The sequence below is a fragment of the Nerophis ophidion genome, linkage group LG08 (assembly GCF_033978795.1).
Source record: "Nerophis ophidion isolate RoL-2023_Sa linkage group LG08, RoL_Noph_v1.0, whole genome shotgun sequence".
Classification (NCBI taxonomy): Eukaryota; Metazoa; Chordata; class Actinopteri; order Syngnathiformes; family Syngnathidae; genus Nerophis; species Nerophis ophidion.
The window spans coordinates 2,666,069-2,676,583 of NC_084618.1; positions in this window are offsets into that span (position 1 = coordinate 2,666,069).

The window sequence follows — 10,515 nt, forward strand, 5'->3', positions numbered from 1 at the left end:
CTACATACAAATCTCTGAGCCACAATCATAACATCTGAACAGGCAATTTATGAAACATTTTTTTGATCAGGGATCTTATGTTTAAAAAACCTATATTATAGGTAGTGGGCTGTTTTAGGGAATTTTGGATCAAATTATCCGTAGTAGCAATATTAATAATGTTGTGTTTATTCTGCGTAGTGCACTTAAAATAATTACGACCATATCTAGGAATTGATATAATGGGAATTTTCCGATTGTTTGCTTGGTGCTTTGATAAACTGAAGGCATCATATAAATGGTACTATATTGTGATGTTATGAGCCAGGGAAAAAAAGAACTACCCTACCCAGCATGCAACAGGAGTGAGGAGCATGTATAGGTTGTGTCGCCATGACAACATCTTGTATGTTGTGATATGCACGCTCTGAAAGCAAACGTTAAGAAGTCAGCCAACACTCCTGGTCTGCATTATTCATAAATAGACAGACAACACATATACTCCGCTGCTTCACAGGCCGCTGGATGTAGCCGGCAAAGTATTCCCATGCTAGCTAGCCGCTCTAGCAAGCACGCCTCATTCAGTCCAAAACGGCCCGATCTATCCACATCCTGAATTGTCTGGCGGTCGTAAGTGATCCCGGAGTGACCACGCTGTAAGACAGCCATGAAATTTGCAGAATTGTCCGCTATTTTTGCCAAATGTTCCATCTTTACCAAGAGCCCCTCCACGCCGGGAGATGCCATCTTGTTAAGAAAAGGCGTTAACAAAATAAAAGCATGTAAACAACATACGCAAATGTGCAATAAAATAATTGTCGGCGTTAATAGATTGATGAGTTAACGCGTAATTAACGCATTAATTTGCCCACCCCAAATATATATACATATATATATATATATATATATATATATATATATATATATATATATATATATATATATATATATATGTAGGTGTGGGAAAAAATCACAAGACTACTTCATCTCTACAGAACTGTTTCATGAGGGGTTCCCTCAATCATCAGGAGATTTTTTTTTTTTTTTTTTTTTTTCATGAAACAGTTCTGTAGAGATGAAGGAGTCTTGTGATTTTTTCCCACACCTACATATTGCGCTCTACCACGGTATCGAGCACTATTCTCTGGATAATCCAATCAAGACATTGTCACCTATCTCTATTGTGTGCTTAGCTGTCGTGTAGCTGCAAGTAGCCTATAGCCTAGCATGTTTACCTTTTGTAAATTACTTTGGTAAAATAGAAGACATTGTGTGTGTATATGTATATATATATGTATATATATATATATATATATATATATATACACATATATATATATATATATATATATATATATATATATATATATATATATATATATATATATATATATATATATATATATATATGTATATGTATGTTATATACAAAATGATACATTTATATATACAAATATGTATGTATGTATACATATATGTATAAATGTGTGAGAGTTTGACCCCACAGTCACTGTTTGACCTTTGGCTTCCTCTCCAAGCACATTTGTTAAGAAGCCCAACATGAACAAACTACAAACATTCAATCCTGTTAGTGAAAAGCATGCTCATCAAACAAATTGTAAGCTGTCACTCACCTTGGCTCTGAATGCGTGGCTAAAAGAGTGAGGGCGGGGCTGAGGTGATTATGTAGATGAGCACACCTGCCTGGACTAATTAGGCCTAATTTGGGCCGAGCCATGATTGTCAGGAGCTGGGTGTTGTTGATGGACATTTGAAAGTTGTGTTGTCTAAACCTGAACACACTGTGGACACAAATGACTGCTTTACAAATACAAAAATACTATGTCAATACTTTTTAGACAGCGATGGTTATTTATGCTGTCATTTACCAAAGAAGTGTTTTCTTCATTTCCCCTGTCAAATTGGTCCCAGCGAGTGGGCGGGACTATGGGCTATTTAAGTGGGGGCAATGCCCTTTTTCTGCCAGTCTGCTGTCTGTCACTGCCAGAGGTGGTCAGGTGTGCCAGTCTGCTGTCTGTCACTGCCAGAGGAGGTCAGGTGTGCCAGTCTGCTGTCTGTCACTGCCAGAGGAGGTCAGGTGTGCCAGTCTGCTGTCTGTCACTGCCAGAGGAGGTCAGGTGTGTCTGCCAGTCTGCTGCCTGTCACTGCCAGAGGAGGTCAGGTGTGCCAGTCTGCTGTCTGTCACTGCCAGAGGAGGTCAGGTGTGTCTGCCAGTCTGCTGCCTGTCACTGCCAGAGGAGGTCAGGTGTGCCAGTCTGCTGTCTGTCACTTCCAGAGGAGGTCAGGTGTGCCAGTCTGCTGCCTGTCACTGCCAGAGGAGGTCAGGTGTGCCAGTCTGCTGTCTGTCACTGCCAGAGGAGGTCAGGTGTGCCAGTCTGCTGTCTGTCACTGCCAGAGGAGGTCAGGTGTGCCAGTCTGCTGCCTGTCACTGCCAGAGGAGGTCAGGTGTGCCAGTCTGCTGTCTGTCACTGCCAGAGGAGGTCAGGTGTGCCAGTCTGCTCTCTGTCACTGCCAGAGGAGGTCAGGTGTGCCAGTCTGCTGTCTGTCACTGCCAGAGGAGGTCAGGTGTGTCTGCCAGTCTGCTGTCTGTCACTGCCAGAGGAGGTCAGGTGTGCCAGTCTGCTGTCTGTCACTGCCAGAGGAGGTCAGGTGTGCCAGTCTGCTGTCTGTCACCGCCAGAGGAGGTCAGGTGTGTCTGCCAGTCTGCTGTCTGTCACTGCCAGAGGAGGTCAGGTGTGTGTGCCAGTCTGCTGTTTGTCACTGCCAGAGGAGGTCAGGTGTGCCAGTCTGCTGTCTGTCACTGCCAGAGGAGGTCAGGTGTGTCTGCCAGTCTGCTGCCTGTCACTGCCAGAGGAGGTCAGGTGTGCCAGTCTGCTGCCTGTCACTGCCAGAGGAGGTCAGGTGTGCCAGTCTGCTGTCTGTCACTGCCAGAGGAGGTCAGGTGTGCCAGTCTGCTGTCTGTCACTGCCAGAGGAGGTCAGGTGTGCCAGTCTGCTGTCTGTCACTGCCAGAGGAGGTCAGCTGTGCCAGTCTGCTGTCTGTCACTGCCAGAGGAGGTCAGGTGTGTCTGCCAGTCTGCTGTCTGTCACTGCCAGAGGAGGTCAGGTGTGCCAGTCTGCTGTCTGTCACTGCCAGAGGAGGTCAGGTGTGCCAGTCTGCTGTCTGTCACCGCCAGAGGAGGTCAGGTGTGTCTGCCAGTCTGCTGTCTGTCACTGCCAGAGGAGGTCAGGTGTGTGTGCCAGTCTGCTGTCTGTCACTGCCAGAGGAGGTCAGGTGTGCCAGTCTGCTGTCTGTCACTGCCAGAGGAGGTCAGGTGTGCCAGTCTGCTGTCTGTCACTGCCAGAGGAGGTCAGGTGTGTGTGCCAGTCTGCTGTCTGTCACTGCCAGAGGAGGTCAGGTGTGCCAGTCTGCTGTCTGTCACTGCCAGAGGAGGTCAGGTGTGTCTGCCAGTCTGTTGTCTGTCACTGCCAGAGGAGGTCAGGTGTGCCAGTCTGCTCTCTGTCACTGCCAGAGGAGGTCAGGTGTGCCAGTCTGCTGTCTGTCACTGCCAGAGGAGGTCAGGTGTGCCAGTCTGCTGTCTGTCACTGCCAGAGGAGGTCAGGTGTGTCTGCCAGTCTGCTGTCTGTCACTGCCAGAGGAGGTCAGGTGTGCCAGTCTGCTGTCTGTCACTGCCAGAGGAGGTCAGGTGTGTCTGCCAGTCTGTTGTCTGTCACTGCCAGAGGAGGTCAGGTGTGCCAGTCTGCTGTCTGTCACTGCCAGAGGAGGTCAGGTGTGTCTGCCAGTCTGCTGCCTGTCACTGCCAGAGGAGGTCAGGTGTGCCAGTCTGCTGCCTGTCACTGCCAGAGGAGGTCAGGTGTGCCAGTCTGCTGTCTGTCACTGCCAGAGGAGGTCAGGTGTGCCAGTCTGCTGTCTGTCACTGCCAGAGGAGGTCAGGTGTGCCAGTCTGCTGTCTGTCACTGCCAGAGGAGGTCAGCTGTGCCAGTCTGCTGTCTGTCACTGCCAGAGGAGGTCAGGTGTGTCTGCCAGTCTGCTGTCTGTCACTGCCAGAGGAGGTCAGGTGTGCCAGTCTGCTGTCTGTCACTGCCAGAGGAGGTCAGGTTTGCCAGTCTGCTGTCTGTCACCGCCAGAGGAGGTCAGGTGTGTCTGCCAGTCTGCTGTCTGTCACTGCCAGAGGAGGTCAGGTGTGTGTGCCAGTCTGCTGTCTGTCACTGCCAGAGGAGGTCAGGTGTGCCAGTCTGCTGTCTGTCACTGCCAGAGGAGGTCAGGTGTGTCTGCCAGTCTGCTGTCTGTCACTGCCAGAGGAGGTCAGGTGTGCCAGTCTGCTGTCTGTCACTGCCAGAGGAGGTCAGGTGTGTGTGCCAGTCTGCTGTCTGTCACTGCCAGAGGAGGTCAGGTGTGCCAGTCTGCTGTCTGTCACTGCCAGAGGAGGTCAGGTGTGTCTGCCAGTCTGTTGTCTGTCACTGCCAGAGGAGGTCAGGTGTGCCAGTCTGCTCTCTGTCACTGCCAGAGGAGGTCAGGTGTGCCAGTCTGCTGTCTGTCACTGCCAGAGGAGGTCAGGTGTGCCAGTCTGCTGTCTGTCACTGCCAGAGGAGGTCAGGTGTGTCTGCCAGTCTGCTGCCTGTCACTGCCAGAGGAGGTCAGGTGTGCCAGTCTGCTGTCTGTCACTGCCAGAGGAGGTCAGGTGTGTCTGCCAGTCTGCTGCCTGTCACTGCCAGAGGAGGTCAGGTGTGCCAGTCTGCTGTCTGTCACTGCCAGAGGAGGTCAGGTGTGTCTGCCAGTCTGTTGTCTGTCACTGCCAGAGGAGGTCAGGTGTGCCAGTCTGCTCTCTGTCACTGCCAGAGGAGGTCAGGTGTGCCAGTCTGCTGTCTGTCACTGCCAGAGGAGGTCAGGTGTGCCAGTCTGCTGTCTGTCACTGCCAGAGGAGGTCAGGTGTGTCTGCCAGTCTGCTGTCTGTCACTGCCAGAGGAGGTCAGGTGTGCCAGTCTGCTGTCTGTCACTGCCAGAGGAGGTCAGGTGTGTCTGCCAGTCTGTTGTCTGTCACTGCCAGAGGAGGTCAGGTGTGCCAGTCTGCTGTCTGTCACTGCCAGAGGAGGTCAGGTGTGTCTGCCAGTCTGCTGCCTGTCACTGCCAGAGGAGGTCAGGTGTGCCAGTCTGCTGCCTGTCACTGCCAGAGGAGGTCAGGTGTGCCAGTCTGCTGTCTGTCACTGCCAGAGGAGGTCAGGTGTGCCAGTCTGCTGTCTGTCACTGCCAGAGGAGGTCAGGTGTGCCAGTCTGCTGTCTGTCACTGCCAGAGGAGGTCAGCTGTGCCAGTCTGCTGTCTGTCACTGCCAGAGGAGGTCAGGTGTGTCTGCCAGTCTGCTGTCTGTCACTGCCAGAGGAGGTCAGGTGTGCCAGTCTGCTGTCTGTCACTGCCAGAGGAGGTCAGGTTTGCCAGTCTGCTGTCTGTCACCGCCAGAGGAGGTCAGGTGTGTCTGCCAGTCTGCTGTCTGTCACTGCCAGAGGAGGTCAGGTGTGTGTGCCAGTCTGCTGTCTGTCACTGCCAGAGGAGGTCAGGTGTGCCAGTCTGCTGTCTGTCACTGCCAGAGGAGGTCAGGTGTGTCTGCCAGTCTGCTGTCTGTCACTGCCAGAGGAGGTCAGGTGTGCCAGTCTGCTGTCTGTCACTGCCAGAGGAGGTCAGGTGTGTGTGCCAGTCTGCTGTCTGTCACTGCCAGAGGAGGTCAGGTGTGCCAGTCTGCTGTCTGTCACTGCCAGAGGAGGTCAGGTGTGTCTGCCAGTCTGTTGTCTGTCACTGCCAGAGGAGGTCAGGTGTGCCAGTCTGCTCTCTGTCACTGCCAGAGGAGGTCAGGTGTGCCAGTCTGCTGTCTGTCACTGCCAGAGGAGGTCAGGTGTGCCAGTCTGCTGTCTGTCACTGCCAGAGGAGGTCAGGTGTGTCTGCCAGTCTGCTGCCTGTCACTGCCAGAGGAGGTCAGGTGTGCCAGTCTGCTGTCTGTCACTGCCAGAGGAGGTCAGGTGTGTCTGCCAGTCTGCTGCCTGTCACTGCCAGAGGAGGTCAGGTGTGCCAGTCTGCTGTCTGTCACTGCCAGAGGAGGTCAGGTGTGCCAGTCCGCTGCCTGTCACTGCCAGAGGAGGTCAGGTGTCCCAGTCTGCTGTCTGTCACTGCCAGAGGAGGTCAGGTGTGCCAGTCTGCTGTCTGTCACTGCCAGAGGAGGTCAGGTGTGTGTGCCAGTCTGCTGTCTGTCACTGCCAGAGGAGGTCAGGTGTGCCAGTCTGCTGTCTGTCACTGCCAGAGGAGGTCAGGTGTGTCTGCCAGTCTGTTGTCTGTCACTGCCAGAGGAGGTCAGGTGTGCCAGTCTGCTCTCTGTCACTGCCAGAGGAGGTCAGGTGTGCCAGTCTGCTGTCTGTCACTGCCAGAGGAGGTCAGGTGTGCCAGTCTGCTGTCTGTCACTGCCAGAGGAGGTCAGGTGTGTCTGCCAGTCTGCTGCCTGTCACTGCCAGAGGAGGTCAGGTGTGCCAGTCTGCTGTCTGTCACTGCCAGAGGAGGTCAGGTGTGTCTGCCAGTCTGCTGCCTGTCACTGCCAGAGGAGGTCAGGTGTGCCAGTCTGCTGTCTGTCACTGCCAGAGGAGGTCAGGTGTGCCAGTCCGCTGCCTGTCACTGCCAGAGGAGGTCAGGTGTCCCAGTCTGCTGTCTGTCACTGCCAGAGGAGGTCAGGTGTGCCAGTCTGCTGTCTGTCACTGCCAGAGGAGGTCAGGTGTGCCAGTCTGCTGCCTGTCACTGCCAGAGGAGGTCAGGTGTGCCAGTCTGCTGTCTGTCACTGCCAGAGGAGGTCAGGTGTGCCAGTCTGCTCTCTGTCACTGCCAGAGGAGGTCAGGTGTGCCAGTCTGCTGTCTGTCACTGCCAGAGGAGGTCAGGTGTGCCAGTCTGCTGTCTGTCACTGCCAGAGGAGGTCAGGTGTGTCTGCCAGTCTGCTGTCTGTCACTGCCAGAGGAGGTCAGGTGTGCCAGTCTGCTGTCTGTCACTGCCAGAGGAGGTCAGGTGTGTCTGCCAGTCAGAGGAGCTTCTCTGTCCTGAGCAGGAGTTTGACTCTCCAGGCATCAAACATCCACTGAGATTGTGGCTGCTTTGTCTTCCTCTTGTTGTTGTTTACCTCTTGACACTTTTTGAGATGTCAAATGTTTGTAAACTGTTACTAACTGTGTGCCTTGCCATCCTTGGTCTCTTTGCAAAGGTTACATTACCTTCACCTGAGGTGGGGTGTGACAATATGTGTGTGTGTGTGTGTGTGTGTATATATACAGTTGTCATCAAAATTATACAACCCCCACACAATTTTGGTGTTTTAAGATGTTGGACATTTATTCCGTATTTTGTTTATAGTCATATCAAATAAAGATGTGTCAAATAGACAAATGCAACTTAAATTGTAACACTGTATTTTACAAAATAGCAAAAAAGGACATTTTTCTTAATATGTCATTGACAAAATGATTCATCCCCTTGAAGATCATAACTCTTAAGAACAGAATTTGAATAAGATCTTTTCAATCAGGTGTTGAAAACACCTGTAGATGTGATTAGAACCATAACGGGCAACAATTAAACCGATTGTGACGCTCAGCTTCTTGTAGATGGTCAATGGTGTATTTGCAACATGGTGAAGTCCAAGGAGTGGTCAAAGAAGTCAAGAGAGGAGGTCATTTCTCTTCATAAGAAAGGATATGGATATAAGAAAATAGCAGAGACATTACACATTCCAAGAGACACAGTTGGGAGCATAGTTGGTAAGTTTAAAGCTAAAGGCACAGTGGAAACACTACCTGGGCGTGGTAGAAAGAGGATGCTGAGTGTGTACAGTGGTGAAACAGCTGAGGAACTACAACAGGACATTGCAGAGGGGGGAACGCAGGTTTCTTTCCAGACAATAAGGTCCATGCCAGAACTCCCAGGCGCACCCCACTTCTGACTACCAGGCACAAGTAAAATAGACTCCAGTATGCCAAAAATCATCTGGAAAAACCCCAAAGGTTTTGGGAAACTGTTCTATGGAGTGATGAGACAAAAGTGGAACTCTTTGGGCATATGAATCAAGGTTATGTCTGGAGGAGAAAAAATGAAGCTTACAAAGAGAAGAACACCTTGCCTACTGTTAAGCATGGTGGGGGGGTCAATCCTGCTCTGGGGCTGTTTCTCTGCCTCAGGTAGCGGGAATCTCCAGCGCGTTCAAGGCATTATGAATTTTATTTCCTATCAGGATATATTAGCTGCAAATGTCATGAAGTCAGTGAGGAAGCTGAGGCTTGGGAGACGTTGGACCTTCCAACAAGACAAGGATCCCAAGCATACCTCCAAATCAACATCAGAGTGGTTGCAGAAGAAGGGCTGGAAGACTCTGGCGTGGCCTTCACAGTGGCCAGACCTAAATCCTCTAGAAAAGCTGTGGTGGGACTTGAAGAAGGCAGTTGCAGCACACAAGCCCAAGAATATGAAGGAACTGGAGGCCTTTGCCCAAGAGGAATGGGCTAAAATACCTGTAGATCAGGGGTGCCCACACTTTTTCTGCAGGCGAGCTACTTTTCAATTGACCAACTCGAGGGGATCTACCTCATTTATATATATCATTTATATTTATTTATTTATGAAAGAGACATTTTTGTAAACAAGTTAAATGTGTTTAATGATAATACAAGCATGTGTAACACATATAGATGTCTTTCTTGTGAGGACTCTTCTTCGGCATGGCAATGCCGGTGTGGTTTTCCCGTGGATGCGTCGAAGCAGAACACAGCAAAAGTAAGATATAAGGTATTTATTTAATAACAAAAGTCTATGAACAAAAATACTGGTGTAAAGAGAAAGAGTAAACAAAACATTTAGCATGAAAGCTAGACAATAAAGTGGCTTGGCGTGAGAGCTAGCGAGAAAATACATACGAATGATGAGAGTCGTCACTGATGCGCGTGGGCAAATTAGGATCCGAGAATGAGTGAACAGAAAAGGTGAGCTTAAATAGGAGGGTGATAATTATTAGCAGGTGTGCGGGGCGAGACAGAGAATGAAAAAACAAACACGTGAAGATCTGAGCAGCAGATCGCAACAGTATTCCCCCCCAACAAAAGACAGATACCAGATGTCTTAAAAAACAAACAAAAACTTGAACCCCCTCCCCAAAACCAGAAAAGTTCACAAACGAAGGGAGGGCGGAGGGAGGCCACGGTGGAGGGTCGCCAGATCGCATGTCCCCGAATCCACCGAGGACACATCATGTGGCGGCGGCGGGTGGAACGCTGCTGCCGAAAAAGTTTTGGCGGGCGACCTCGAAAAGGCCACATTAGTGGCCGCATCGCAGGATGAGGTGCCCGGCGAGGCGGACGACCCGGGCACGGCCACATCCGTGGCCGACATGGAGGAGGGAGTGTCTGGCGAGGAGGATGACCTCGCAGAGGCCACGCCCGTGATCGACGTGGTGGACGACGCCTCAGCACCGAAATCCCAGCAGGCTTGGAAGCAGCAGACGAGGGTGCGGGGACTGCAGCCAAAGCAGGCCCGAGTGCAGCTGGCGAGGATGATGCGGGTGCTGCAGCCGCAGGAGTCGTCGGAGGCGGCCTGGGAGCCGCAGGAGTCGTCGGAGGCGGCCTGGGAGCCGCAGGAGTCGTCGGAGGCGGCCTGGGAGCCGCAGGAGTCGTCGGAGGCGGCCTGGGAGCCGCAGGAGTCGTCGGAGGCGGCCTGGGAGCCGCAGGAGTCGTCGGAGGCGGCCTGGGAGCCGCAGGAGTCGTCGGAGGCGGCCTGGGAGCCGCAGGAGTCGTCGGAGGCGGCCTGGGAGCCGCAGGAGTCATCAGCGTAGAAGCAAACGGCGACGTCGTAGAGGCAGGCGTATTAGTCGTCGGCAGTGCTTGGCGGCGTGGAGCTGGTACCGGCGCTTGGCGGCGTGGAGCTGGTACCGGCGCTTGGCGGCGTGGAGCTGGTACCGGCGCTTGGCGGCGTGGAGCTGGTACTGGAGTAGGCTCCAGCCCTGTCGACACAGTTGTAGGCTCCAGCCCTGTTGTCGACGTTGGTGTGGGCTCCAGCCCCGTCGTCGACACTGGTGCTGGAGTAGGCTCCAGCTCTGGAGCTGGTACTGGAGTGGGCTCCAGCTTTGGAGCTGTTGCTGGAGTGAGATCCAGGCTAAAGTCTGTAACTGGTATGAGAACCAGTTCTGGGTCGGAGGCTGGTGTGAGAACCAGGTGGGAGTCTAGTGCTGGTTTGAGAACCAGGCTAGAGTTCAAAACTGGTGTGAGAACCAGACTAGAGTTCAAAACTGGTGTGAGAACCAGGCCCGAAAAAGCTGCTGGTGTGTGAACCAGGCGAGAGTCGAATTCTGGCGTGAAAACCAGGTTAGTGTCATGTGCTGGTGTGAGAACCAGACTGGGAGCAGGTGTCGGCTTCAGCCGAGGAGCAGGTGTCGGCTTCAGCCGAGGAGCAGGTGTCGGCTTCAGCCGAGGAGCAGGTGTCGGCTTCAGCCGAGGAGCAGGCACAGGGGT